We start from the raw sequence: 26,974 nt of genomic DNA on the forward strand, positions 1-26,974 counted from the left end.
AATGTGAGTTTTCCTATGGATCAGTTATTTTCCTGTGCGTTTTTTCAAAACCGACAAGAAAATATGAATTTCTTTGTGTGTGGTCGAAAAACCCTCAAGAAAATTGAACACACAAAGAGAAAAAACGGTTTCCAGCAGTTATAGTGGAAACAAAAAAAAAGCTTGAAAAGAATGTCAACAACAAAAAGCTAAAGGCACACCTGTTTTGTGCCAATCTTCATCTCCTCCTCCCATTTCCAGTAGTCGAATCAATACAGTAACCAGGTGTAGAAGCTGCATGTCAACTGCCGATGTGGGATTATTAACGGTCATGCTGAATTGGCCTCCAAAACGTGAAGCGAACGTTCAGAGTAGCCTAGTTCCTATCACATCAAAGATAATTTTACTATTTAGAGGTATTAAATAAATTTTAATTACAAAACTAATTACATGGATGGGTGCTAATTCGCGAGAAGAATCTAATAAGGATAATTAATCCATGATTAGCAGATAGTACTGTAGCAATTCATGGATTAGCTAGGCTCATTAGATTCATCTCGCGAATTAGCACCCATCTATAAAAAAAAGATTCTCTTTGATGTGACAAGAACGTGAACCAAACCGCCCGACACCTGCTAGACTTTTTTTTTGAGTTTACACAGTACAACTCAGACACTCACGATGCACCTAACTCACTTTGGGTAATAACCACGTCTTGTCGTCTAGACGTCCAGATGTACCATCTTGTCTAGCCATCTTATGTCGCCTTGTCACCCTTAAAACAAAACAATGACCGTCGCCACCTTTCCATGGCAGTGGCAGGCAAACGACCAACGGATAAACAACGGCAAAGACTGAATCGCTCTTGTGAATGTTCCGCAACCACAATGCAAGAAAACGACCAGTAATGCTTTGCTTCCTCGGTTTGGCAAGGTGCTGCGGCCTCTTTGCCGCTGGCGCCAGCGACGGAAGGCGAGGGCGCACCGGCCAAGCTTGTGCGCGACACAGCTCATTCGCGGCCTTGGGCATGCACCACTGCTAGAAAAGAGGCCATCGATCCACCTCAAAAGTACCAGAATCAAGAAGACCCTATAATAATTCTAGTACCAGGTCATCTTGGTCCCGGTACTTTTGAGATGCATGAAAAGGTCCAGAGATTATTCTTTATTACGTACTAGTACTAATGAATCCTCCCACCTTAGTACTGGGTGAAAACACTACGGAGTACTAAACACCATCCAATACCAAAGGTGCTTCACGACTTACTTCAAAAGAAAAATGTTCAAATCCTACACTACGTCAAAAATACATATTAGAGACGACTAAAAATATACATTAGTGACAGCCAAATTGCGAGCACTAAATTTTCGTCACTGATGTGAACCACATTGGTGACGCGCGAACACCCGTCACTAATAACTCACAATGGTGACAGCTATAAAGTTCCCGCATCACTAATAACACACAAAGGTGACAGCTGTAGAGTTCGCACGTCACTAATAACATACAAAGGTGACAACTATAGAATACACACGTCACTAATGACAGTTATTGTTGACGGGCTAACATATAACCGTCACTCATAACTTTCTTATTGGTGTCGTGCTACAATTTTGCCTGTCACCAATGTGAATTTATAAAATAAAAATAATAAATTAGAATAAAAATGCATTGTATTGGTCACAAATACCCGTGCACAAACATACCTGTAGCTTCTAGCTACTTCATTTGTCTACATAAATATGAATATGTACACACAATGCAACTTCTAGCTACTTCATTTCACCCCCCCTAATAATGACATAAATCACTCCTACTCAATATATACACATCACAACCAAATCCGACTATAATTCAACTAAGTCTGTAGCAATAAGTTTTGCTTGACTAAGAATTGCCTTCTCTAGTTTCAGTCTTCCCACCTGAAATAATACAATTCGTGGTAGCCGTCTGCGCCCGGATCTCGCGTGCTCTTGCCCAACATCCTGCCTGCAGTCACAATCAGGTGAATAGCTCCAACAAGAAAGAGCTACAAAAAAAACCAAAAACCTACACTCAAAGCATGTGTTAGAACACACAGAAGCCAACAACTGCAGCTGACACCACCTGTTAGGCACATAATGGGTGCAAGAACTCATTGAGGAAATGAAAACGGAGTTGTCTATATTTACCTGCACTTCATTTAGTAGTTCACAGCTTGACATACAGAATTCATTGGACCGGAACCATGGAAGACAATAGTTGAACTAGTTCATGGCCTGCACGTCATCATTGACGCGCAACACAAGGCCTCCCTCCACGCCAGCACCAGCAGCATCAACGGTGAAGTCATGCCTGCAACAAGCAAAAATCTAATATGATTGGGTAGAAACCAAGCAACGAAGACTAAGAAATATCCAAACTCAACCACCTGTTTGTAAGAAGCATACATTAGTTGGAGGTAGTCAAGAAAACCAGTAGCACTAACTAGAATGATGATGGGATTAGCAACTGCATTGGTTGATACCTAAAGGACATGGAGCTGCTGCTATTGATGGGCAAACAAGATTATGTTCTCTTTATTTGAAGTGGTAGTCCAAGTGGTAGTTATACTAAGTTTCAGTACCATGATAATATATTAAGAGCAGAGCCATTCCAAAAAAGGAAGTGACAAAACAAAGGTAAACATATATTGTGGGACATGCAGTCAATTACTCCCTCCGTTCCAAATTATGAGTCATTCCAAGAATCTTGGAGAGTCAAACCATCTCAAAATTTGACCAAAATTATAGAAAGAAATATAAAAAATTATGACATCAAATAGGTGCACTATGAAAATATATCTATACTATAAAGATCGAAAACAATTGAAAACTTTTCTCACCCACATTGGTCCTACCGTACCCCTCACGCCGGACCCACCTGTCGGGGACGTGGGAGGTGGGAGGGGTGGAGACCCATAAAAATCACATGTTAAGAGATGTTTCTGCCAAAAAGTAATTGTTTTTCTCACCCAACTCACTCCTACCCGCCGTCGTACCCGCACGCGATTCTCTCGAAAAAAAAAATTGGAAGGGGAACGTGCCGGTTCGTGAGGACTCTTCCCTCATGGTGGACGCGTGGCACCTCCATTGATCAGACACCAACTGCTCGCTCGGCTCTAGGCCTCTAGCTTTGGCAAAGCACATAGCCCTCACCAGCACTCGGCTCGCAAAGATAAGCTCGTACCGCTCGGCTCGTTAGCTTTCAATCGCTCGGCTCGTTACCTTTTGCATCACTCGCTCCTCATCCGCACAGACCCTCGTCCGGCCACGCAAGGTCCTCCTGCACATCCCTGCTGCTCATGCCGAATTGCTAGCTACTAATTAATCTCATGCGGAAGCTACTATCAGATTTTGGAAGATATAATTTTTTGACATATTTTTTCCCATGTACAAAATATGTGAAATTTTTTTGTTTGCTTTTAAATCAAGGTGACATTTTTAGCTGATGTAATTTATTTTTCCTTATTGTTTTGCTTTATATGCCTAGCAATACTATAAGCAGAGATATTGAAATCTCAAACTATGTGGGAGAAGAGTTGAATAAACATTTGATACTACTACGTGTGTTCTATGACTATAATTCGTGATCCGTAACTTTTTTTTAAAAAAATGTGCGTGCCGCACGTGCGTCTTTGCTAGTAGCTAACAAAGAATCTAATGATACTTAATTGGTATCATAAATATTATTATCTTGTAATATAAATTTGGTCAAATTTGAAAAACTTTAACTCTCCAAGATTCTTGGAATGGCTTATAATTTGGAACGGAGGGAGTATATATTAACCAGTTTAATATGTAAACTAGTTAGTAACACACAGCAAGTACATACCATTTTACTAACCAGGCAAAATAAATTGCAGCAAGAATAGATAGTTGGAGAAAATTACCTATGTGATTTTTCTTGAACACTTCATGTGATTGCCAGGTGAATCCATAGTGCTTGCAGGGAAAAAGCAGGTTAACTTCATGAATCAACAGTCGGTTACCTTGTAAAATGGCACAACAAAGAAATGACGATCAATGTGAGCATACGAGGCTAATACTTCTAAATTCTAAACCTTTCACATATTAAATAGAAGTAACAGAAAGCAATCCACAAGTACTTATTTCTGGACAAAAGGATAGGATAAGCTATAATTTCTGAACAAAAAGGCAGCAGGACATAATCTCTCAAATACTTATTTCTAAGATCAGCAAGCAAGACACAAGTACTAAAATAAAAGGAATGGACAACTGAACAAAAGCTTCTACAGAAGCACTGATGCATAATTATCTCAAGCAGGAGATGATGTTGTTTCTAGAGCAGTTTTTTAATCATGTTTCTAAGAATATTTGTCTGAACATGTATTAGAGATATATTGTTGCATTTCCCCTTGTATTGAGTTTACTTGTACTCCAAGCCATACGGCAATATACTATGGGGCTATGGGCGGGTATTAGAGGTCAACCCCCCCCCCCTGCCTTAGGGTATGTGGTGTTTTCCCAATTCTCTACAACATGCTCAGACAAATGGAGATGCACCATTGGACTAAGCTAGTAGAAGCAATCGCAAATGTGATATTTGTCAGTGGTTGCAGGAAGAGCTCACCAGCACCTCTCTGCAGCAGGAAGAGGAGGAACCTTGAGCTCGACGTTGAGCACACGGCAGAGTAGCTTGGAGGGCAGATCGTAGAGGCACATCTAGTTTCTGGCCACCTGGTTCATGGACGCCTCCACCTGAAGCAATTTACCTAGATGCAATAAGTCATGAAACGGAAAGCAACACAAACCATCGGATCCACAAATTTTAATTTGGTAATCCATCATAGCAGAACTAACCTTGGCTTTAGCAAAGATATGTGTCTTGGATCAGCATCAGTTGTGTAGGTGAAAAACAAAGTAGCATTCTGCAGAACCTTGAAATTGACTGAAATTGATGCAGACCTGGTGCGCAAAGCTCAATCAACAAACAATTATTCTTCTATGATCAGTCGGTATAGATGGTATTAAATAGCTCAAAATTATCATGGACTGGTATCCCAGACAGCATAGCATATGAACCCATTGATCTGCAAGTATTTCAGCATACCAGAATTAACTACAGGGTAGCATTGAAAAGAAAGCAATGAACAGTGCACATTCTTTGCTTCGTCAAAATGGGATTGTAATATGGACAGATAACAATAAAATCTATAGATTGCCCAAAATCTATGAAATTATTAGAAGAAAAAATATAATGAAGTTTACATTATTTACTAACAGAACTGAAGCACCAAGCCAGTTAGCACTGATGCTGATGTTCAATAGTCTAGCAGAGTAGCAGTGAGCGTTTGCTGATAAACTAAATTAATGGAGCAAGCACATAAATAATATTAAGTTCTATAGTTCATTTAAGCGCACAAATAAATTATGTGTTACTTGTCTGCATCCAAATTAGGAAACCAGATTCACATCCATCACAGAAAGGTCTCAAGTCCAAATGACGTAACACACATGACAGAACAAAGAAGAAAACATGCACCTCATCTATGCACTACCATTGCACTATTGCAGATAGTGATCATATCTCTAATCATGGCCCATTTGACTTCATCTCTCTATCGAGGCCCAAGAAAACTATAATCTGATTTAAGGCAATAGTTGAATTGGATTGGATTGGATTGGATTGCCCTCTCTCAAATCCGAGTAAAATAGCATGCCACAACCAAATCCCATGAGATCGGATTCGAGAGAGAGGGACGTGCCTGGGAGGACCGACCCTGGCGATGTCGATTGACGATGACTGCGGAGCCACAGCGGCAGCGCTCGAAGTCGTTCTTGGCGAGCAGATAAGGTGCGAGCAAGACGACGGAGCCCTGCACAGCGCAGCCTGCGCTTCTGGAAGAGGATACGAAGAAGTGGCTACTGGGGAGAAGGGACTCATGCTCATGGGAAAAAGGGTTTGGGATGCCGGATAGGAGGCAATAAGGGAGAGAAGAGGGAGGGGAACTCATGGGCCGGGTGTGCTCACCTATGGCGGAGGTGGACGGATTTGGCCGGAGCGTCGTCGCCACAGTTGTGGGTGTACCAGCCCGACCTCCACCGGCCGTACCCGGCCTCCTCGGGGAGCTTGTCGTCGCAGGGCAGGCCATCCTGGTGTACCGCTGTGAGATGCTCGACCTCATCCGCGGCCTCCCCGAGCCCGCCTAGATCTCGCTTCGCGACATCGCCGAGCACCCGGAGTCCTCGCCACCCTCGCGGCGGCCCCCTCCTGTGCGGCGGAGTCGGCGGCCACCACCTCCGGCGATGGCGTTGGCGGCGCGGCGTCGGAGTCTATCATGGGGAGCGAAGAGATTAGGGTTGGGAGGAAGGGGAAAGAGGTGCGGCGGGGTTGAGGGAGGGAGAGAGGCGGAGGAAGAAGGCGGCGGTGGTCTATTTTGGGCAGGGTGAAAGGCCGTTGTGGCACAGGCCCAAGTTGCCCGTCAATTTTCCTCTCACCGCAAGGTGATATACAGTGTGACATATGGGTGACGCGTAACTAATTTACACGTCACCATTATGTGTCATTATTAGTGACGTGAATTAAGGTTTCCCGTCACCACTATCTAATTAGTGGCGCGTAAATGTTGCCCGTCACCAATATGTGTACCAGGATAAGATTAATTGTACTGTTTGTGGCATTGGTGACGTTGGCGATGTAAAGCAGTCACTAATCTTAATTAGTGACGTGTGAAGTTTTCACGTCACTAATATGGGTGTCTCCTTTTAATGTTTTTGACGTAGTGCTAGCCACCGCAACACGAGCCTATTTTGGTAATACCTCTAGAGCATCTCCACGAGTGGCTAAACATAGCTTCCAAAAACTTATTTTAGGAACAGATGAAAAAAATCATACTCCAACAGTTATCTAAATGAGTGCCCAATATATCCGCAGTTCCAAAACGGAGGCTACTTTGCCTCAGATATTCGCCGCCTCACCGCACTCCCAATCCACCTTCACTCACCTTTTTTTCGGGATTCTCGAGCTTGCTGCCGTGTTGGCCTTCCCGTCGGCGCCACGCACAGTAGAGCACTAGAGCTGTTCTTTGGCTGGCCACAACTTGTTGGGCTCCACTGCTACTTCCCATCATTGTGGACGGATGAGCACAGATGGTGTGCCACCAAGAGCAGTGGCGCGCTACCAAGCTCCACATGAGAGAGGAGCAGAAGATGACATCATCCTTTTTTTTAACTGCAGTGCACGGTATTGGACGGTGTTGATTCGATGGAGGCAGCGTTTAGTATGGCCAAGGAAGAAATTCGCGATCAAAGCCTAGGCCCATGGATGAGGTGGTGGGATTTAAGACTTTTTTGCACTAATTATTGAAAACTGTTGGAGAGGAGGGTTGCTTTTAGCTTCCAATAATATTTGGCAAGTTAAAAAACTAGATTTTTAGGACTCTATTTTTTAAGCACTCTTGGAGATGCTCTTAGTAGTGCGCGGATCCTTCACTCCTCCAGTAGTGCGCGAGGAAGACGTAACTCGCCATGGACCCGTGCATCATGTTGGTGGTGCACACCGTTGCGGCATATGCTTGGCGAGCATCCGCTTGAGCATGAGTCGTTATGGTATAACTAATTATTTCATGAATCTTACCCATTGGTATTAGAGAAACAAAGACCTTCATTGATTTATGATTTTTTTCCTAGAGTAGTATCAATTGATCCTGTTTCAGATAATCTTTAGGGGGCTTGCTTCATACTCCATCCATTCCAAATTATAGTTTGTTTGATTTTAATTTTAATTCTAAATTTGATCACTTGTCTTATTTAAAAAATTTATATAAATATAGTCAAATTTAAGTCATTCTTGAAGAACACATATTGATAAAGCAATCCATAATAAAAGAAGTGATATTTTGCACAAATTTTTGAATAAAACGAGTGGTTAAACTTGGGGTCAAAAAATCAAACGACATATAATTTGGAACGGAGGAAATATAAAATACATTACTCAAACATCAGTTGATGCTACAGATTTAAATTTTACGAACACAACAACTGGGCAAAAAGGAGCCATTCTAGCGCATGTGATTAGATAGATTGCTTACCATCTTGTTTCAACTCCTAGTATTCTCCTCATGCTACATTACTGAACAAAATATTAAAAGATGAGAGAACATGGGATAGTTCATAAATGTATCGAACACCATATAGGCCTGGTTTAGATGCAAAATTCAAAATTCCAAAACTATCACATCGAATGTGTGTGGCACATGCATGGAGTATTAAATCTAGACGAAATAAAAAACTAATTGCATAGTTTGTTTGTAAATTACGAGACGAATCTAATGAGCCTAATTAGGCCATGATTAGACAATAAATTGCTACAATAAAACTATAGTAAACATATGCTGATGACGAATTAATTAGTCTTAATAAATTTGTCTCGCAATTTACAGATAAGTTCTGTAATTAGTTTTGTGATTAGTCTATGTTTAATACTTCAAATATGAAAAGATTCCATTTCAAAAAATTTACGAGACTTTCATAGAAGCGTGTTTTGCACGAGCTGCTTAGAATTGAACCATCTGGCTCCCTTCACCGGCTTTTATTGGGAGAAGAAGCTTCCTAGTAGTGATTTCAAATAAGGCCTTACCACACAGTACCAAGAGGGCGTTTAACTAAGGAATAAGATGCCTATAAGGAGTCTTCTAAGGCAATAAGCAGGATCATTCAATTGACATGTACAATTTGTTAAATGAGATGTCTCTGGGAGCATCCCTGAAGAAGTTGAGATGATCCACCTGAGGCAACACGGAGCAAGTCAGCTCATCAAGCAGAACTCAAGTGGATTCAACATTCCTGAGGTATATTTGCAATACATCCTGTACAAGATTACCTTGACAGACAAGAAACAGGGGACGTATCCTAGGAGCTAAAACCTTATCAACACATATAGCACACTAGAAGAAAGAAAGGAACTGTCGCTTACTTTATTACTCTGCCATCCACTTTCAGCATCTTGAAGGAGATCAGTGGTTAGCAGCATATGACCCGACAGTCCAAGGTGCTTTGGCCCCCAGATTTCTTTCTCCAACACAAAAGAATTTAAAATTGACTGCACAGTAATTAACACATCAAGTGAGATAATATATGAGAACGAGCAAACTGCAGAAAGATTAGAGCACAAAATTAGACAAAAGTGTTGCAAAATCCAAAAGCATCGTGGGAACAAATCTAACAGCTAATTACCTAGACACATAATATCCTCAAACATTTCACATCCTCAACAGTATAGGTAATTAACTTTGATATTGTTGGAACTCAGAAAGAACATCATAAAAATTACAGTTGGCTCAAAGTCTGTAAAAGTTGCTTCAAAACTGATATGTTTGGTTGATTCAACATGCGTTAGCAATTTGCAACCCCAGATATGTTGTCTTTATTGAAAAAATATATAATAATAACCTTCCTGTAGCAGCCAAAAGCTCCTCACTGCATTCGGAATTGATGACTGGAGACCAGAACATATGGTATGTCTGGGTTGCCAGCTGAAGATCAATGTGAACCCCAATTATCTGGGTAGTTCTCTGACTCTGCCGAGTAGTCATTACTAGCAGCGGCTTCTTGTGCTATTAATCAAAAGAAGGAGAGTGAATGTAGGAGTAGGGCTACACAAAATTTAGGCTAAATACTATAAAAGAAACAAGAAGCAGAAAATTAGGAAATAGAAGGTTACCATCTTTGATCATTAAAACTGCTCCATCTAGATACTTCCCTAGGACCGATAATAGTGACTGGATTTTGTCAAGAAATCTTGTGTGCTCCTGTGGCAATGAACATGAGTGGAGTACTAAGATATCACTACTCAGGAAGAGACCAAGGATAATTTTTGAGAAATGCATTCAGCAAGCCCTCACATAATCTGCATTGCAAAAAATTGTCATAATGCTATATGATCCATGCCTGAACCTTGAACTTATTTCTTTCGGGTTTCATCTCTAGCCTACCCCAACTTACTTAGGAAAAAAGGCTATGTTGTTATTGTTGTAACGCTATATGATCCATCAAGTAATCCTTCCCTTCCTAAACAGCGGCAGGGAGGTCGCTGCGGAGGTGCTAGCACAAGCAGCCGGAGCTCTGCCTCACCGACTTCGCCACGCCCGCCGCCGCTCCGCCAAGACCCTCCTCTGGCCACGCCAGCCGCCGATCTCCGCGCGCCGGCCCGGGTCGCCGCCGCCACTATTGGGGGTGTGGTGGGGAGAGTGTTTGGGCTGGGCCCACGCAACTCACCAGACCTAGAGTTGAAGAGAGGTAGGAGTGTCTGTCTGGTGGGACCGCAGAGCCGCCGCACCCCACCAGTCAGCCAGGCATGACGAAATCGAATCGGCCGCCAGGCCGTCGCCGCCGCGGCGGAAGGCACCAGTGGCACGCCGCGGAAGAGAATTCTGACAGCTGGGGTCCACTCGTTCCCAGCGTGTGGGCTCCACCCGAAAATTTGAAAGCTTCCGCTGCCTTCGAATTAGGGATGAAAGCGGTCGGGAACGATCGGGAAAACACTCTAACCACTTTTATTTTCATATTTTTATTCGGGAATGGGTAGGAAACGGGAGAGCTCGGTCGGGGAAACGAAATCGAATGCACGTGAAATCGAAATCGAAACAATTCGATCGGAAGCATGTCGATAACGGTCGGGAAGCGGTATTTAAAAGCGGGAACATCAAGCGTGTAACCACTTCAAACGTTGAACTCAATGCAATATATTCAACCATATGCATACATAACATATAGAGAAATAAAACTATAGTCTATATAGATAAATAGCATCACATGCCAATGTCGCACAAGTAACAAGATGTTCAGTGGCTTCATTGTGAGCCAAGCCAAGGACGATGGCTTCATGCCTCCTGACAACCTGAGCGGCGAGCGCAGGGGCAGGGACACAGAGGGTCAGGGGCAGCCCAAGATGGTGGCCAACTGATCCGCTACTGGATGGGGTCGACGATGACAGCCCGTGGTGGAGTGATCCTGGGCGCTTGGCCTGGGTGAGGGATCGGAGGGGGTCGTGGGCCGTCATCCTTGGGCCGCGGGGTGCGTTGTGTGGGCTCCAATGCTGAGGACTCTCTAAATTCGGGAATACCACGGGAATTTACCGGATGAAATACGGGATCCGCGAATTCGGTCGGGAAAACCATTCAACCATTTTCGTTTCTGTTTTCACCAAATTTTCCCGAATTTTTTTCCTGATTTCGTTTTTTCCCGAAAATGCGGTATTCGATCGGTAAAATCGGGATACGGCGTCGGTCGGTACGGGATTTCCCCGTTTCCACTTTCATCCCTACTTCGAATCCTCCCCCGTTGGCGAGTTGCCTCCTCCTTCTTCATTCCCCACGCTCGACTCCGCCTTCCGATTCATCTAGACGCCGCGGCGGCCGAGCCACATCTCCGACTACCTCGCCGCCGCCTCTCCGCCGAGTTCAGCGTGCCAGTCCACCCCAGCGCCCGCCGCGCCACATCTCCGACTGCCCCGCCGCTTCTCCGACGAGTGCCGGTCCGCCTCAGCACCCGCCGCGCCACCTCTCTGACTGCCCCGCCGCCTCTTCGACGACTTCAGCGAGCCGGTATACCTCAGCGTGCAAGGTACTGACTCCGACATGCTTCCCTGTTATTTTAGAGCGCACGGGTGGGGACGGGCGGCGCGACGGTGATCGATGTGTGTGATAATGGTGAGCAACTCGAGGCGGGGCGCGCGGGCATGGGTTTGGGTTTGGGGCGTGTGCGAGCAATCACATTTGGGAACACCACTAGCACGGAACGATGATCATCAGCGGTGCGCGTGCGGCCGAGTTGAGGAAATCCGAGGAGGCCATCGAGTACACTCGTCGGCGCCCTCGTCTTGCCTCGACTCGGCCGGACGCGTGTCGCGAACGATCGTCCTCCGTGCTCGGGCCGCACCAGGCGCGTACGGGGAGTCGGGGAGGGCGCTGCGCTCGCGGGCACCAAAGCAAGCTGGCACCCATAGGGAGGAAGCTGCGGGTCAGCACGGAGCTGAGGCATGGAAACGGTGCTGGTTTTGGTTCAACGCTTCCTGAGCTTTGCCTCTGTTAGTAGCTCCCCGATGATGGAGTCTGGCAAGCCATCGACCGTCACTGGTCAGGAGGAACAGGGGGAGAGGGGAAGCCCAACACAAGTGTTGCTGGCCAGAGTGGATTAATGTGTGATGTGGCCAGCCCATGTAATAGACTGTTAATACCTGGAGAGAAGAGGGGCGAGGACACGTTTATTGTAACACAAACAATTTCTTCCTCAAGCCACGGTGGCGTGCATAGACTTCGGAAGCAGGCACAATTTTTGCTGCAGTGGCAGAAATCCAGAACCTGGATGATAGCCAAGTCCGAATGAAAATTAGCATTGGCATGCGAGCTTATTTGTGGCTATGAGCAGAAATTATGTCATATGTGAACTGGGAGCTTGGAATGGTGGGCACGGTGGTTGGTGAACTTGGCGCGGCGCCATGAATGGTTCCAATCTAATCCTGTTAGTGGCAGATGGCCGGCTCACACGCTCAGTTATGGCTACTGTAGAGCTCCATTGGCATGGGAATTGGTTGGGTATTGATCATATATAGGAATGAACAAGCGGTAGCATGGGAGTTGGGTGCTCAGTGGTCACTGAGTCAGTGGTGGGTTCTGTTAGATCCCATGGATCGTCTAGGAGTAGATCATGTGGGTTAGAACCTTGATTGAGACGAAAACCTTGACATACTTGCCTCTGCTTGCCGATTTCCATGGCCCCGCCGTGGAGGTCTGAGTACGTCGGGGTAGTGGAAGCAGTGGCGGTGACGTTGCGGTGGTGACGGCTCTCCGGCGATGGCGTGGTGGCGCTTCCCGACGCTGTCAGCCCTCCCTCTCGATCAGTCTAGGGTTTGAAGTGGGGAACGGTGGCGGCAGCGACGAACCTCGTACACTGAGCTGCCAGTCCCCGCCTCCTCTTTATAGGGCTGCACGACGGGGGCCCACCAGCCTCTTCTTGGGCTGGGCGCCCCTGATCAGGGCGCGAGTCAAGGGTCCAAACATGGCCGTTGGGCCAAGTCTGGTGGAGATCAACCTAACATTCTCCCCCTTGATCTCCTCTTATACTTTCACCTTTATATCTTTTACTTCTTTTCATATTTCATCACAAATTAATGCATAGAGCAGTTTCATCGTCACGGTCGGTTGCCGATAGATTCAACAGCTACAATACATGTCTCTGTTCTGAAATAGATACTTTAACTTTGGGGCCCTTCATTGTCCGGAAAATATAGGCTATACCATAAACCCATGTCGACTGTGTGTTCTCTGTACACACTGGGCGGCAAGCCTTTAATAAGTGGATCCACAAACACTTGGCTGTCATTTAAACTCACAATGCATTTCAATCATGATTCCGGACTTTCTCCTTTACAACGTATAACTTTGTGTCAACGTGTTTGGCACCACAGTTGACTCGTTGTCATAGGAGCAAACTAGTTTAATGGTTATCGCTGCTGTCAACCATTATTAACTCCGGGTACAGGTTCCATTAAGCATTTTGCCTGTCCCTCAGCCTCGTATCATGCTATACTATATCTTTGCATCACATTGATCATAATTGCTTTGTTTTGGAGCTTTTCCACACAAAACCTCCAAATGTGAAAGTTAGCGACAATTGTGGATTTCGCTACACATTTCACAAGTTCTACTTTTGTACTCACAATCTTTTGAGAGTACTTGATCTTTCCAACTTAGCATGAGGCCAACATTCTTAATTTCAATTCCAGTGATCTATCTCTGGATTGTACTTTTGCCAAAATAACCCGGATACACAAACTATGTCAGGGTAAGTTCTTTACTCGCGCGCTTATAAAGCTTCTAACAGCTGAAGCATATGGGACTATTTCTGTTTCACATTGGTCCCTGGAACACTAAGGTTCCCAAAACTATTACCCTTGATGATAGGAACAGGCGTAGGTTTACTCATATGCATACTTCAGCTCTTTAAAATCTTTTCTAAGTATGCCTTTATTGTAACCATAATACCCCTTTCTTTTTATCTCAATGAGTTTCAATTCTTAGAATGAAAACCAACCACCGAGATCAAAAACTTGAGGACAAGAATTCTTTATCTGAAATAGCATATTAACACCACCACTAGTGGGTAGGGTGTTATCTTTAAGTTGTGGAAATAAAATTTCCCATTCTTTAACTTTCTTTAAAATTTTCCTTAAAAACTATTGTCCTCCTCAATCTCTTTAAACCCAAATTTTTCTTACTATTTCTATGAACTTTAGATACCACCATCTCAAGGCTTTAAAAGAGTTTCTTCTTGTGGTATCTCATATATTCTTTCTTTCCATGACAAAACGTCAAGTAGTGTCATGTAAATATTTCTTCTCTTTGTGTGAAACTTTTGTCATAAGCCTTGCGTTATATCTTTCACCATTCCCTCTAGAGTCACATTTATCTTTGTAGGTCCATTACAACCTACTGTGGTGACTCTTTGAGGAATTATTTTCCTTTTCCATGGACTTAGCCCATAGAATTCTCGTGACTTCTTCAAATGAGGTGGAATCAACCTCCATTTCTTTTCTTGGTACATTGTTTTCTATATAGGGCTGTTGTTGCTCTTTGCCAAAAGGCAATAGACTCTATAGGCTCTTGCATAACAAGACCCTTCTTTACATTATTCATCTTCTTTGAAAAGATAACAACAGGTGTTGTATACAACATCAACAAGTATGAGAAACTTATTGCTCCTGAATCATCGAAGTGGACACGCATTTCTACTTCTCTTCAAGGCTTAGGTCTCTACATACCATGCTCTCCTAGATTTTGCCATCTTTTGTAAATATGGCGTATCAGTAAATCTCTTTATTTGGGTTATCTGTTAAAAACTTTATATGTGCTCTGTAAGCACCATCTTACTATCTTACATAGGGGTATCAGTATAGTGACCGTTGTACTCCCCCTGACGGTCACATTCATTCTTTAATAGATCATCTCTTGCTTTCAATGCACATTATAGGGGAGTATCTGTCTTAACTGTCTCATATTTCTCCCTCTCGAAATGTGGCTTGAACTTTTCCGCCACAATTTCGAAGACTATTCACAACTTTTGTGAATGAGGAAACTTTAATTGCTTACTTCATCCACATGATTACGTCATGCAGAACAAAGTAATTCTTAGTTCGTATGGGAGTACTTTTTACTCATTTCACTTTAAGAACTCAACATAGTCCTTTATTTCATATGACAGTTCTTTTTTCTCATTTCACTTTAAGGACTTAACTTAGTCCTTTATTTAAAACCTTTTGCAAGTCACGCTCGCATATCATTCTCATACGAGGTTCGTATGTAACATTTCATTCTTTTAAAACTCATTGAGTGCTTAATCACTATGACACAATAGAAGTGCCCGACCAATTCTAGAATAGCATAAGAGCTACTCCAAAACTTTTCTCCCAGTGTGGGACAAACCAGCACATGAGTCATCACAACTTTCTCCCGCCATGCAGGATTAGCACTATGCCAATTTTACCCCATCATGCGGGTATTATTTCATACTTTTGGTTCATATCAAATTCAGAAATAAATCTGAATATTCCATGACACACATGCTTAATCCGACGTTGGTCAAATTAAACATATATGACTTATCACAACTTTGACTGAACTCAAAATGAATTCTTCTTGATCGAGAGAACATAAGAGAATTTCCTGAACTAAGCTCTTATTGCTCTATCTTCTTTTCTTGGATCAAAATCCTCAATTACTTTACTTTTCAAACAATTCTTTAAAGAGAATACACTTTCTCATGCGACGGTCTTCTTTCTTTCTGAGTCACAAGTACTCAGCTCATCTTCTTTTGTCCCTTCAAGAAGGACTACAAGCAAATCTTTGTCTGAAAAGACAACAATTAAAACTTTAAGTTCTATTCTATATCACCGTTGGGCAAAAATAGAATAATCTTTTACATTAATTCCATATCACCGTTGGGCAAAAACAGAATTAACATATAAGAAACTCAATAAACTTTAAAACCATATATTTGCTACTCAGAATTAAATTCTCCCATTGGTTCGAATTTAATTAGAGGATAATCAACTTTATTGCAGCACAAACTAGAAAAATACATTTCTCTAGTTTGAGAGCAGTTCTTTAGCTACTCTATGAAAATTGTCACTTTGATGCAACACTTACTATAGACTTTAAACTTTAAGCTATGACTCATAAGAATTATAATATCATTATCATCAACGTTGGTCGGTTCCTGTGATGCTCAACTTTGATACTTCAAATGGCATAAAAATGCCAAAAACTCAACTTTGACTTTAAACAGCGGAAGCTTTTCCATCTTTTACCCACAGAAAAAAAACTCATTTAGGACTTTCCAGACTATTCTTTCAATTAATTCTTCTTGTTGGTTCCGACTTAATTGAAAGATAGCAACAATATTTCTTTTATAGCAGCGGAAAACTTTTCTTTCTTTTCAGAAAGAATACTTTGTACTCATTTTCTCTCTAAACAATTTATCTCGTTGGTTCAAAATTGAATAGAGACAAAACTGTACAAAACTTACTCAAGATAAGCTCTTTAATCATGCTCTTAAAAAAAATAATTCCCCTGTAGGTTTGAATTAAAACTCAGAGCAACAACTTTAAAACTTTGCAGCGGACACATGTAAAACTCTATTCTATATTCAGAAGCATTACTATATATTTTTCTCTCTAATCAAAATACAAGTTGGTACAAACTTGAATAGAGAACATGCTTTTACTTTGCAACTGGAACTGGATAAAACACTCATTCAGAAGCATCTTTGTATTCATTCACTCTCTAAATAATTTTCACTGTGGTACAAATTGATTAGAGAGTCAAAACAGTACAAAATTCATCAATTAAATGGTTCTGAAATTGAATGAAACAATTTTCAGATGTTACTGTGCATGTGGCCGTTTCTGTGCACGCAGCCCAGCTGCCCGCCCCTTCGCATGTGGCCCAGTAGCCGAAATCGGCCCGAGGCCTGCTCAGGCGCGTGGCGCACCCGCGTCCCAGGTCACAACCTGGGCCTGGGCTGGGCATTCGGCCTCCGCGCGATCCCCTCTTGGGCCGAAAGCAGCCCGTGAGGCGCTCGGTCGACGCTGGCCGTCGGATCGAATCCGACGGCCGTCCGCGGTTCTCGCCCGATCAAAACCGCCGGCCGAGCGGTTTCTCCCCAAACCCTAGGGCATTTCGCCCTTCCTTTCCCGGTCTGAGCCGGTGGCGCCGCCGCCGGAGACTCTCGCCGGCGCGGTCGCTAGCTCCGGCCACCGGACGACGGCCAGCGACCCTCGAGCTCCTAGTTTCTCTTCTTTACCTTTCCTCCTTCTCCCAGCTCTCGACTAGCGGCAGCTCCTGCGCGGCCGGAGGGGGTGGTCAGCGCCGCCGCTTTGCCCCCTCGCCGGCGTGCTGCGAGGTCCGGCAGCGGGCCACATGGCCAGTGACCCTCGAGCTCCCTTTCTTTCTATTCTTTTCTCGGCATGGAGCGATGGCTGCCATGGACAGCTCGCTGGGGGTGGCGGCACCACCGCGGGCCCCCTCGCCGGCGTGCGCGCCCACCAGAGAGTGAGCGTGCAGCCGTCGAGCGGCCGCGCGATGGTGCTCGAGCCCTCGCGTCGAGCAGCGGCTGGAATCTTCTGATCCCTTGCGTGGAGGCGATGGCACGTCGGCAATCCGGTGCTCTGGTGTTCGAGCCGCGCGGCCGTCACCGGCGTTGGTGCCAGCGGCAAGGCCTGGGTAAGACCGGCCGCCTCTTTTCTGTACCTAGGGTTAGGGTTTGTTTATTGTTCTTTGATTTCCATCGAATTTCTTCTTTCTTTTCTTTGATTCTTGACTGAATCTTCTTTTCCCATCTCGATCTACAACACTAGATCGGCTCTGGTACCATTGTTAGATCCCATGGATCGTCTAGGAGTAGATCATGTGGGTTAGAACCTTGATTGAGACGAAAACCTTGACATACTTGCCTCTGCTTGCCGATTTCCATGGCCCCGCCGTGGAGGTCTGAGTACGTCGGGGTAGTGGAAGCAGTGGCGGTGACGTTGCGGTGGTGACGGCTCTCCGGTGATGGCGTGGTGGCGCTTCCCGACGCTGTCAGCCCTCCCTCTCGATCAGTCTAGGGTTTGAAGTGGGGAACGGTGGCGGCAGCGACGAACCTCATACACTGAGCTGCCAGTCCCCGCCTCCTCTTTATAGGGCTGCGCGACGGGGGCCCACCAGCCTCTTCTTGGGCTGGACGCCCCTGATCAGGGCGCGAGTCAAGGGCCCAAACATGGCCGTTGGGCCAATTCTGGTGGAGATCAACCTAACAGGTTCATGTCGTCGATGGCTACTTCTGAACTTGTTGATGGCTACTTGGGATGTTGTAGGGGTTTGAGGAATGTGTTATCTCAGAGAAGGCGTTACCTAAAATGTTTATGAATTTTCTTTACAGATGCTGGCATACATGGCATCAAGGATTGCACTTCTCCAGTACTTTCTGTTTGTTAGTTTCCCCAGAAACCTTTACCATCACAGACTACACCAGATCAGAAATGATCATACCACTGGAGGAGGTAAGTTCTTTGATCCAGTCACTGTACATGTCCAATTTAGGATACAACGAATGAGCTTAGTATGTCATCAGATATGTGAAGGCACTTGTGAGTTAAGAAGGTGATATATTTTCTTTAATTCCAGCGCAAGAAGTTAATGGCAAGCAGGTTTGCTTCTTATAAAGCTCTGCATGTCGGGCTTAGGATCACTATTTTGGGGAACTGTAACTGGAGTTCTATCAGACATTGAGCCAAAGCCTTCTTGGATCGAATATGTCTACATATATGCTGTTATCTGTTTCGTGCTGCTGCTGAATGGAGCAGTTGCCTCTTCATTTCCGGATACTGCTCTACTTGCGCCATTTATGGCTGGACTGGGATCTTGGCAGTCGCTTATATTGTTCTTGGGAACGTTTCACGTCGCTTCATTGAAGTATAATAACTATCTCAATGAGTGCCTGTATTCGATGATTACTTCAAGCACATTTGTCACAGTCTACTGGGCATTGAGTTGCCAAGACCCTCTGGTAATTATTCTTTGCAATTTCCGTTTTACTATTTTCATATAGTAAGTTCTTAAACTATGTTTGCAAAAGGAAGAACAATAACATGACATAAAATTGCAGCTACTCAATGTTCTTGTCAAGCTCGTTTTGTGGGTTATTGGTCTGCTGGTTTATGTTATCTGCTTTATTCTCTATCTGATACTGAGAGTGGTCTCCAGGTTAGTGCAGTACCCCTCAGCAGCAATGTTTACTATCTAATTATCACGGCTGATGGGATAATATTGATATTGTTTATTGTATGAATAGTGGTTTGTGCTGGCTGCTCAAAACCTCCTGGAAATTTGTTTGGTCCAATGAAGACTCACTGAAGAATCGCCTCGTGGCTTGTTGCAGCGAACCAAGGTACCAACTCTCTGATACACATGAAATGTCTTTCATGTTTCTTTTGTTCAAGTCTGACATGTCAAGTTTCTCAGTGGGTATCAGCTTCTAAACCATCGTGTATAGTCATCTGCATTACTACACTAATAGGTAACTATTGTGCTAATTTTTTAGTTTTTGAAAGAATATTCTATTACTGATTTTTCCTTCTCTGTTTTCTTTCTTTGTACAGGATACACCAGATGTGATATGACAAGTTACAACCTTACTTGAAGATAATTAGATGAAAAGTTTACTGCAAGGGATGCTTCTACCGACAACGAACTGCACTAATAAATAGCTGATGTAGGAGTCAGATTCAATCAAGAGGATAGATAGAATGATAGATTGATCTTACAGCACTGTGATAGGTTAAACAGAAGTTGTCTTCTGTTTTTTTTTTTTGAGGGAAATTATTTGTCTTCTGTTTCACTCATACGGTGTCACTTCTACATTCGATTTATGGGGAACCATTGATAGCGGGGATCGTTCATGACTGAATCATTGGTTAGGCACTCTTGTGAGACTGCTTTCATTGGTTTGCCATGCTTTGGAGACTTGCCAATGTGAAATTCATTAGTTGAACAATCTATTGATGACATCCTTTATCTTGAAGGTTAAACGCCCTTTTTGATCTTGTGTTCCATTCAGATGCATGTAGTTCTACGTAGTGCCCATTGTGGTCAAGTGCATCTTAAGCACATATACCTGGATCTGTTTCTCCTTTGAGATTTAATTGTTACACTATCAGCGAAGAGGTTTCTTTACATCCAGAATGCTCCAGCAACAACATATTCATCTGATTTGAACATGGTGGAACAAGCAGCATTCATCCTTGGTTACACAGTCCGAGTCATCCCTCCATTCAATATGAGGTTGTGGCATTCTTAGTGTCTGGGTCATGCGTAAATTTGTATAGGAGTAATCCTGATTAGTTTTCAAAATGAGAATGATCAATTGGGAATAGTTATTCATAGGCGCTGAGAGTGTTTAACAAAGCTGTGCTTGTTTTAAGCGCTGGTTAGCCACAATGAACACTCATGTTTGTAATAGTGCTCAGTGTAACACATCTTGCAGTTCACATTTGATTTATATGTGAACCGTTCTGTTACTCCCTCAAGATATGTGGGCAGCTGTCTAATATCTGACTCCTCTGGCAGGACACGCAATAAGTATGATGGCACACAAAAGGCTACTGGCTACACTAGAATATGCACCATGGTGGCCACCGGCCCTTGCCCCTGGCCGAGGCAGGGTCCGCCCGCCGCCGGCACTGGCCCCTGGCCACCAAGCCCTGCCTCAGCGCGATGAGCGTTGTCGGTTGCCTCGGTGACGCGTCGTCCGAGGCCTGGGTGGACGCGGACGTTGTCTCCGGCGCCGTCGCAGCGGGCGGCACCGACGCCTCTTCCGTTTTTTTAGATTAAGGAATAAAATCCCAGCCTCTATATCCACAAGTGGATATATATACGACCAAAGGTTACACGACACGAGAGTACTTAGACTTTAAACCTCACACCGAGGTGAATCAAGAAACAAGAAACTAACAAAAAAAAGGAAGACTAAGCTTCAATCTTCTCCTCCGTCCATGCTCCAATCAAACCTCGAACCGCTCCTTCACAGTTGAAGCCGATTACTTGATTTCCAAGGCGACGCCTCCAAGAAATATACGACGTCGAAGCCGCCGTCGCCGCCCCTCCGGTCAGCCGGAGAAAGGTTTTCACCTGGAAAATCAAAGACCAAGCAGGGAACCCCTCAACCAACGCCTCCACGGAGGTTCACGACATCCGAAGACGCCGCCGATGCTGACCCCGACACCAGCGCCGGGATAGACTTTCGCCCGAAGCTCCGCCCAGTGCCGGCCCGTCGACGAAGAACACGATGAACCACAACTCTGGCCGCAGTCGCCGGTAGCGTGAGGGACGAGCACTTAGGCTCCCTCGATCTGACCGCCGATGAAAGTCGTGACACCCTGCTCAGCTCACCGGCGCACCGGTACAGACTGGTGAGGCCCACCTCTTCACACGGGGACGTCAAAGATGAAAGCAACCCGCAGCAGCCACCAGCAGCCACCAGCCGCCACCGCCACCGCGCTGCCCGCCGGCGGACCTCCGCTGCACTTAGGCCTCGGGATAAATCCGCATGCTGGAACGCGACGCCGGTCGAAGCCACCATCTCCCACATGCCACCTCCGAACTCCCTCCGGGAACGATCACCGGCGTCCAAATCCTTCCCCAGAACTTAGTCTAGGCAAGGTAGGCCCCGAGAACCGCCACCCAAAAGCGAGCCATCGCTGCCCACGCCGCCACCCACCTTGAGCAGGCCACGACTCCGTAGATCTGAGCAGCCCGACCACTGCCTACTCCTTCCATGGAAAAACTCGGAGAGGCCCGAGATGGCCCTGGCACCGCCGGATAGGGCCGCCAGCACCAGAGGACCACCAGGCCCCGCCGCTAGCCGGCGCGACGCCGAACCGCCGCCGCCGAAGCCTGCGCCACGCGGGCGGCCGCGACGTGCACGCAGCGCCGGCCAGCCGCCGCCATCCGCCCCATCCGGGGCCGCCATCGCCGCTGCCAGGCTCCGGCCTCCATCCCCAACCAAACGAAGAGCCCCCGCCGTGCAGGCCCCAGATCCGGCCATGGCCCCGCCGGATCCGGAGGCTGCACCTCCCGCCGCCGCGGAGGACGGCCCGCGCAGGCGAGCCACGCCGCCGGGCCCGAGCGGCCGCGCCCGCCCCAGCCCACCAGCGAGGAGAGGAGGAAGGCCATGCCGCCGCCTTCCCCACGGGCCGGCTGAGTTGCCGGCGACCCGCTCCGGCAGCGGCGTGGCGTGGGGGAGAGAGCACGTGGCGGCAGCGGCCTAGGGTTTGGAGAGGCGCCCGCGTCGCCCGAGCGGGAGCGACGGGGCACCTGGTGTGGCAGAACCACCTGAATTTAACAATTATAGAAAGAAATATAAAAATTTATGACATCAAATAGGTGCACTATGAAAATATATCTATACTATAAAGATCGAAAACAATTGAAAACTTTTCTCACCCACATTGGGCCTACCGTACCCCTCACGCCGGACCCACCTGTCGGGGACATGGGAGGTGGGAGGGGGTGGAGACCCATAAAAATCACATGTTAAGAGATGTTTCTGCCAAAAAGTAATTGTTTTTCTCACCCAACTCACTCCTACCCGCCGTCGTACCCGCACACGATTCTCTCGAAAAAAAAATTGGAAGGGGAACGTGCCTTCGTGAGGACTCTTCCCTCATGGTGGACGCGTGGCACCTCCATTGATCAGACACCAACTGCTCGCTCGGCTCTAGGCCTCTAGCTTTGGCAAAGCACACAGCCCTCACCAGCACTCGGCTCGCAAAGATAAGCTCGTACCGCTCGGCTCGTTAGCTTTCAATCGCTCGGCTCGTTACCTTTTGCATCGCTCGCTCCTCATCCGCACGGACCCTCGTCCGGCCACGCAAGGTCCTCCTGCACATCCCTGCTGCTCATGCCGAATTGCTAGCTACTAATTAATCCCATGCGGAAGCTACTATCAGATTTTGGAAGATATAATTTTTGGACATATTTTTTCCCATGTACAAAATATGTGAAATTTTTTTGTTTGCTTTTAAATCAAGGTGACATTTTTAGCTGATGTAATTCATTTTTTCTTATTGTTTTGCTTTATATGCCTAGCAATACTATAAGCAGAGATATTGAAATCTCAAACTATGTGGGAGAAGAGTTGAATAAACATTTGATACTACTACGTGTGTTCTATGACTATAATTCGTGATCCGTAACTTTTTTTAAAAAAAATGTGCGTGCCGCATGTGCGTCTTTGCTAGTAGCTAACAAAGAATCTAATGATACTTAATTGGTATCATAAATATTATTATCTTGTAATATAAATTTGGTCAAACTTGAAAAACTTTAACTCTCCAAGATTCTTGGAATGACTTATAATTTGGAACGGAGGGAGTATATATTAACCAGTTTAATATGTAAACTAGTTAGTAACACACAGCAAGTACATACCATTTTACTAACCAGGCAAAATAAATTGCAGCAAGAATAGATAGTTGGAGAAAATTACCTATGTGATTTTTCTTGAACACTTCATGTGATTGCCAGGTGAATCCATAGTGCTTGCAGGGAAAAAGCAGGTTAAGTTCATGAATCAACAGTCGGTTACCTTGTAAAATGGCACAAAGAAATGACGATCAATGTGAGCATACGAGGCTAATACTTCTAAATTCTAAACCTTTCACATATTAAATAGAAGTAACAGAAAGCAATCCACAAGTACTTATTTCTGGACAAAAGGATAGGATAAGCTATAATTTCTGAACAAAAAGGCAGCAGGACATAATCTCTCAAATACTTATTTCTAAGATCAGCAAGCAAGACACAAGTACTAAAATAAAAGGAATGGACAACTGAACAAAAGCTTCTACAGAAGCACTGATGCATAATTATCTCAAGCAGGAGATGATGTTGTTTCTAGAGCAGTTTTTTAATCATGTTTCTAAGAATATTTGTCTGAACATGTATTAGAGATATATTGTTGCATTTCCCCTTGTATTGAGTTTACTTGTACTCCAAGCCATACGGCAATATACTACGGGCGGGTATTAGAGGTCAACCCCCCCCCCCCCCCCCCTCCTTAGGGTATGTGGTGTTTTCCCAATTCTCTACAACATGCTCAGGCAAATGGAGATGCACCATTGGACTAAGCTAGTAGAAGCAATCGCAAATGTGATATTTGTCAGTGGTTGCAGGAAGAGCTCACCAGCACCTCTCTGCAGCAGGAAGAGGAGGAACCTTGAGCTCGACGTTGAGCACACGGCAGAGTAGCTTGGAGGGCAGATCGTAGAGGCGCATCTAGTTTCTGGCCACCTGGTTCATGGACGCCTCCACTTGAAGCAATTTACCTAGATGCAATAAGTCATGAAACGGAAAGCAACACAAACCATCGGATCCACAAATTTTAATTTGGTAATCCATCATAGCAGAACTAACCTTGGCTTTAGCAAAGATATGTGTCTTGGATCAGCATCAGCTGTGTCGGTGAAAAACAAAGTAGCATTCTCCAGAACCTTGAAATTGACTGAAATTGATGCAGACCTGGTGCGCAAAGCTCAATCAACAAACAATTATTCTTCTATGATCAGTCGGTATAGATGGTATTAAATAGCTCAAAATTATCATGGACTGGTATCCCAGACAGCATAGCATATGAACCCATTGATCTGCAAGTATTTCAGCATACCAGAATTAACTACAGGCCACAGGGTAGCATTGAAAAGAAAGCAATGAACAGTGCACATTCTTTGCTTCCTCAAAATGGGATTGTAATATGAACAGATAACAATAAAATCTATAGATTGCCCAAAATCTATGAAATTATTAGAAGAAAAAATATAATGAAGTTTACATTATTTACTAACAGAACTGAAGCACCAAGCCAGTTAGCACTGATGCTGATGTTCAATAGTCTAGCAGAGTAGCAGTGAGCGTTTGCTGATAAACTAAATTAATGGAGCAAGCACATAAATAATATTAAGTTCTATAGTTCATTTAAGCGCACAAATAAATTATGTGTTACTTGTCTGCATCCAAATTAGGAAACCAGATTCACATCCATCACAGAAAGGTCTCAAGTCCAAATGACGTAACACACATGACAGAACAAAGAAGAAAACATGCACCTCATCTATGCACTACCATTGCACTATTGCAGATAGTGGTCATATCTCTAATCATGGCCCATTTGACTTCATCTCTCTATCGAGGCCCAAGAAAACTATAATCTGATTTAAGGCAATAGTTGAATTGGATTGGATTGGATTGCCCTCTCTCAAATCGGTGTTGTCTTTATGGTGATGGCCATCGCACTTGAGCCGGTATAATTCAGGTGGTTCTGCCACACCAGGTGCGCACCGACGCCTTAGGGTTTACGGTGCCCGCCTCGGTCTTCTTCTCACAGGGCCCTCCTGTTGTGCGCGCTCGACGCCCCAGCGGACGCCGGCTACCTCTTTTTCTGGGACCTCAGCACCCGGATTGAGGGTGCGCTCGGCGAGTGCCTGCCAGTGGTCGGCGAGTTCCAGCGCGCCGTCGGCCTGGACATCGAGGAGCGGTTCATGCGCTCGCTTGGCTACATGCTCGCCACGTGGTGACTGCTGCGGGAGATGCAGGTCGCCGCGGCGAAGCCGGTGCCATAGCAGGAGGTGCTGCGCCGCCGTCGCGCGCTCCCATGTAGTCCTACTATCCTCCCCAGTGAATTTAATAAATTCTGGCACTCTAAAATTCTGAGGATATGGAATAGAATCAAAATTCTCAGGATAACGGTTTTGACAAACAAGAGTTTTGTCCTTAAATTCTACGCTGAAAGTTTCTTTAAACATATAGCCAAATCTTTCTTATGCTTCTCAGGTATTTGATTAAAATAAGAGTCATTTGGCTTTTGCATATTAACACTAGAATTATTCGGCATATACGGTGCATGGTTCGGATATGTATGTGGTAATCGCTGCATATTACCATTATTTGGCATCATACCGTATGAATTATTCATTCGGCTAAAATCAACTGAAACAGGAGGTACACTAGTAATTGGTTCAGGAGAAGATGGATATGCAACTAAAGCTCCAGGACCGGTCGGACCGGTTGGAACCGGTCCTCTATGACCGGTCTGACCGGTCGGCGTGACCGGTCCGACCGCTCCATGCGCTCGGTACTGATTTGGATTTTTCTGACCATTATAAAAATTCATCGGCATACCATAATGAGGTATAAATGTTGTTGATGATTCAGGAGGCTTGGTATTATACTGAAAAGTACTATCAACATTAAAATTAGGAGCACTACCATCATCAATCAAAGGTTGCTTTCCTAATGATTTATCAATCATGCCTTGAACAGTAGCAAGTATCTTTTCCTGACCATTAACCACCAATTGAGTAATTTGCTCCAAAGTAGGTGATGTTGTAGTACTTACAGTGACACTTGATTTGGCTTGCTCCTCTTCATCCGAAAGAATGACCACCTCCTTGTCCTTCAAGACATCACCCTTCCGATTCTTAGAATAGTGCGACAAGAACCACCGTCGCTTTTCTTCAATTTCTTTTTCCTTGCGTCGTTTGCTCTCCTCTTCAGACTCCTTTATGAAGGCTTCATAAGCTTGACGATCTTCGGGTGGCAACTCATCAACAGATGGTCTGTTGATGTTATCAGAATCGATCTCACTAGGATTCGACAGCTTCACCATGGTGGTAGATGGAGTAGATTAGATAGGCTTTACAACCAAGATCTTTCTTCCCCAGCAGAGTCGCCAAAATGTGTTGGCGCAAATTTAGGACCAACACACGAACGCGCTAGATCGCACAGCGAGCGACGGCACGAACGCAGCGCCGATGCTTAGGGCGGTTAGACCGGTCAGGGGGACCGGTCAGACTGGTTCGCCGGCGAAGAACGGCGAAGTCCGACGAACGCTCGCCCGGGAGAGACCCCGTCATGGCAGGCACACGT

At 45.0% G+C, this 26,974-nt stretch overlaps 4 long non-coding RNA genes across 11 annotated transcripts; 1 reads left to right on the forward strand and 3 right to left on the reverse strand.

The window, feature by feature from the left end:
* Positions 1-1,599: 1,599 nt before the first annotated feature.
* On the reverse strand, positions 1,600-6,416 carry LOC120643835. 7 transcript variants are annotated; one of them, XR_005663207.1, is made up of 5 exons: positions 5,992-6,416; positions 4,821-5,836; positions 3,890-4,732; positions 2,151-2,313; positions 1,600-1,968 (listed from the first exon to the last, which is right to left on the reverse strand). It is a non-coding gene; the product is annotated as an uncharacterized LOC120643835 (long non-coding RNA). The 7 variants fall into 7 exon arrangements; XR_005663206.1 differs by having other exon boundaries at positions 4,821-5,858; XR_005663205.1 differs by having other exon boundaries at positions 4,821-5,882.
* A 2,096-nt stretch (positions 6,417-8,512) lies between these two features.
* LOC120643837 lies at positions 8,513-9,883 on the reverse strand. 2 transcript variants are annotated; one of them, XR_005663210.1, is made up of 4 exons: positions 9,682-9,883; positions 9,411-9,574; positions 8,935-9,060; positions 8,513-8,746 (listed from the first exon to the last, which is right to left on the reverse strand). It is a non-coding gene; the product is annotated as an uncharacterized LOC120643837 (long non-coding RNA). The 2 variants fall into 2 exon arrangements; XR_005663209.1 differs by lacking the exon at positions 8,513-8,746 and having other exon boundaries at positions 8,775-9,060.
* A 1,507-nt stretch (positions 9,884-11,390) lies between these two features.
* LOC120643839 lies at positions 11,391-19,937 on the forward strand. The gene is made up of 7 exons (XR_005663211.1): positions 11,391-11,582; positions 18,435-18,555; positions 18,680-19,061; positions 19,161-19,258; positions 19,347-19,442; positions 19,517-19,571; positions 19,654-19,937. It is a non-coding gene; the product is annotated as an uncharacterized LOC120643839 (long non-coding RNA).
* A 3,602-nt stretch (positions 19,938-23,539) lies between these two features.
* Positions 23,540-25,310, reverse strand: LOC120643836. The gene is made up of 3 exons (XR_005663208.1): positions 24,467-25,310; positions 24,237-24,378; positions 23,540-23,592 (listed from the first exon to the last, which is right to left on the reverse strand). It is a non-coding gene; the product is annotated as an uncharacterized LOC120643836 (long non-coding RNA).
* Positions 25,311-26,974: the final 1,664 nt, after the last annotated feature.

This window comes from Panicum virgatum, chromosome 8K, assembly GCF_016808335.1.
Source record: "Panicum virgatum strain AP13 chromosome 8K, P.virgatum_v5, whole genome shotgun sequence".
Lineage (NCBI taxonomy): Eukaryota > Viridiplantae > Streptophyta > Magnoliopsida > Poales > Poaceae > Panicum > Panicum virgatum.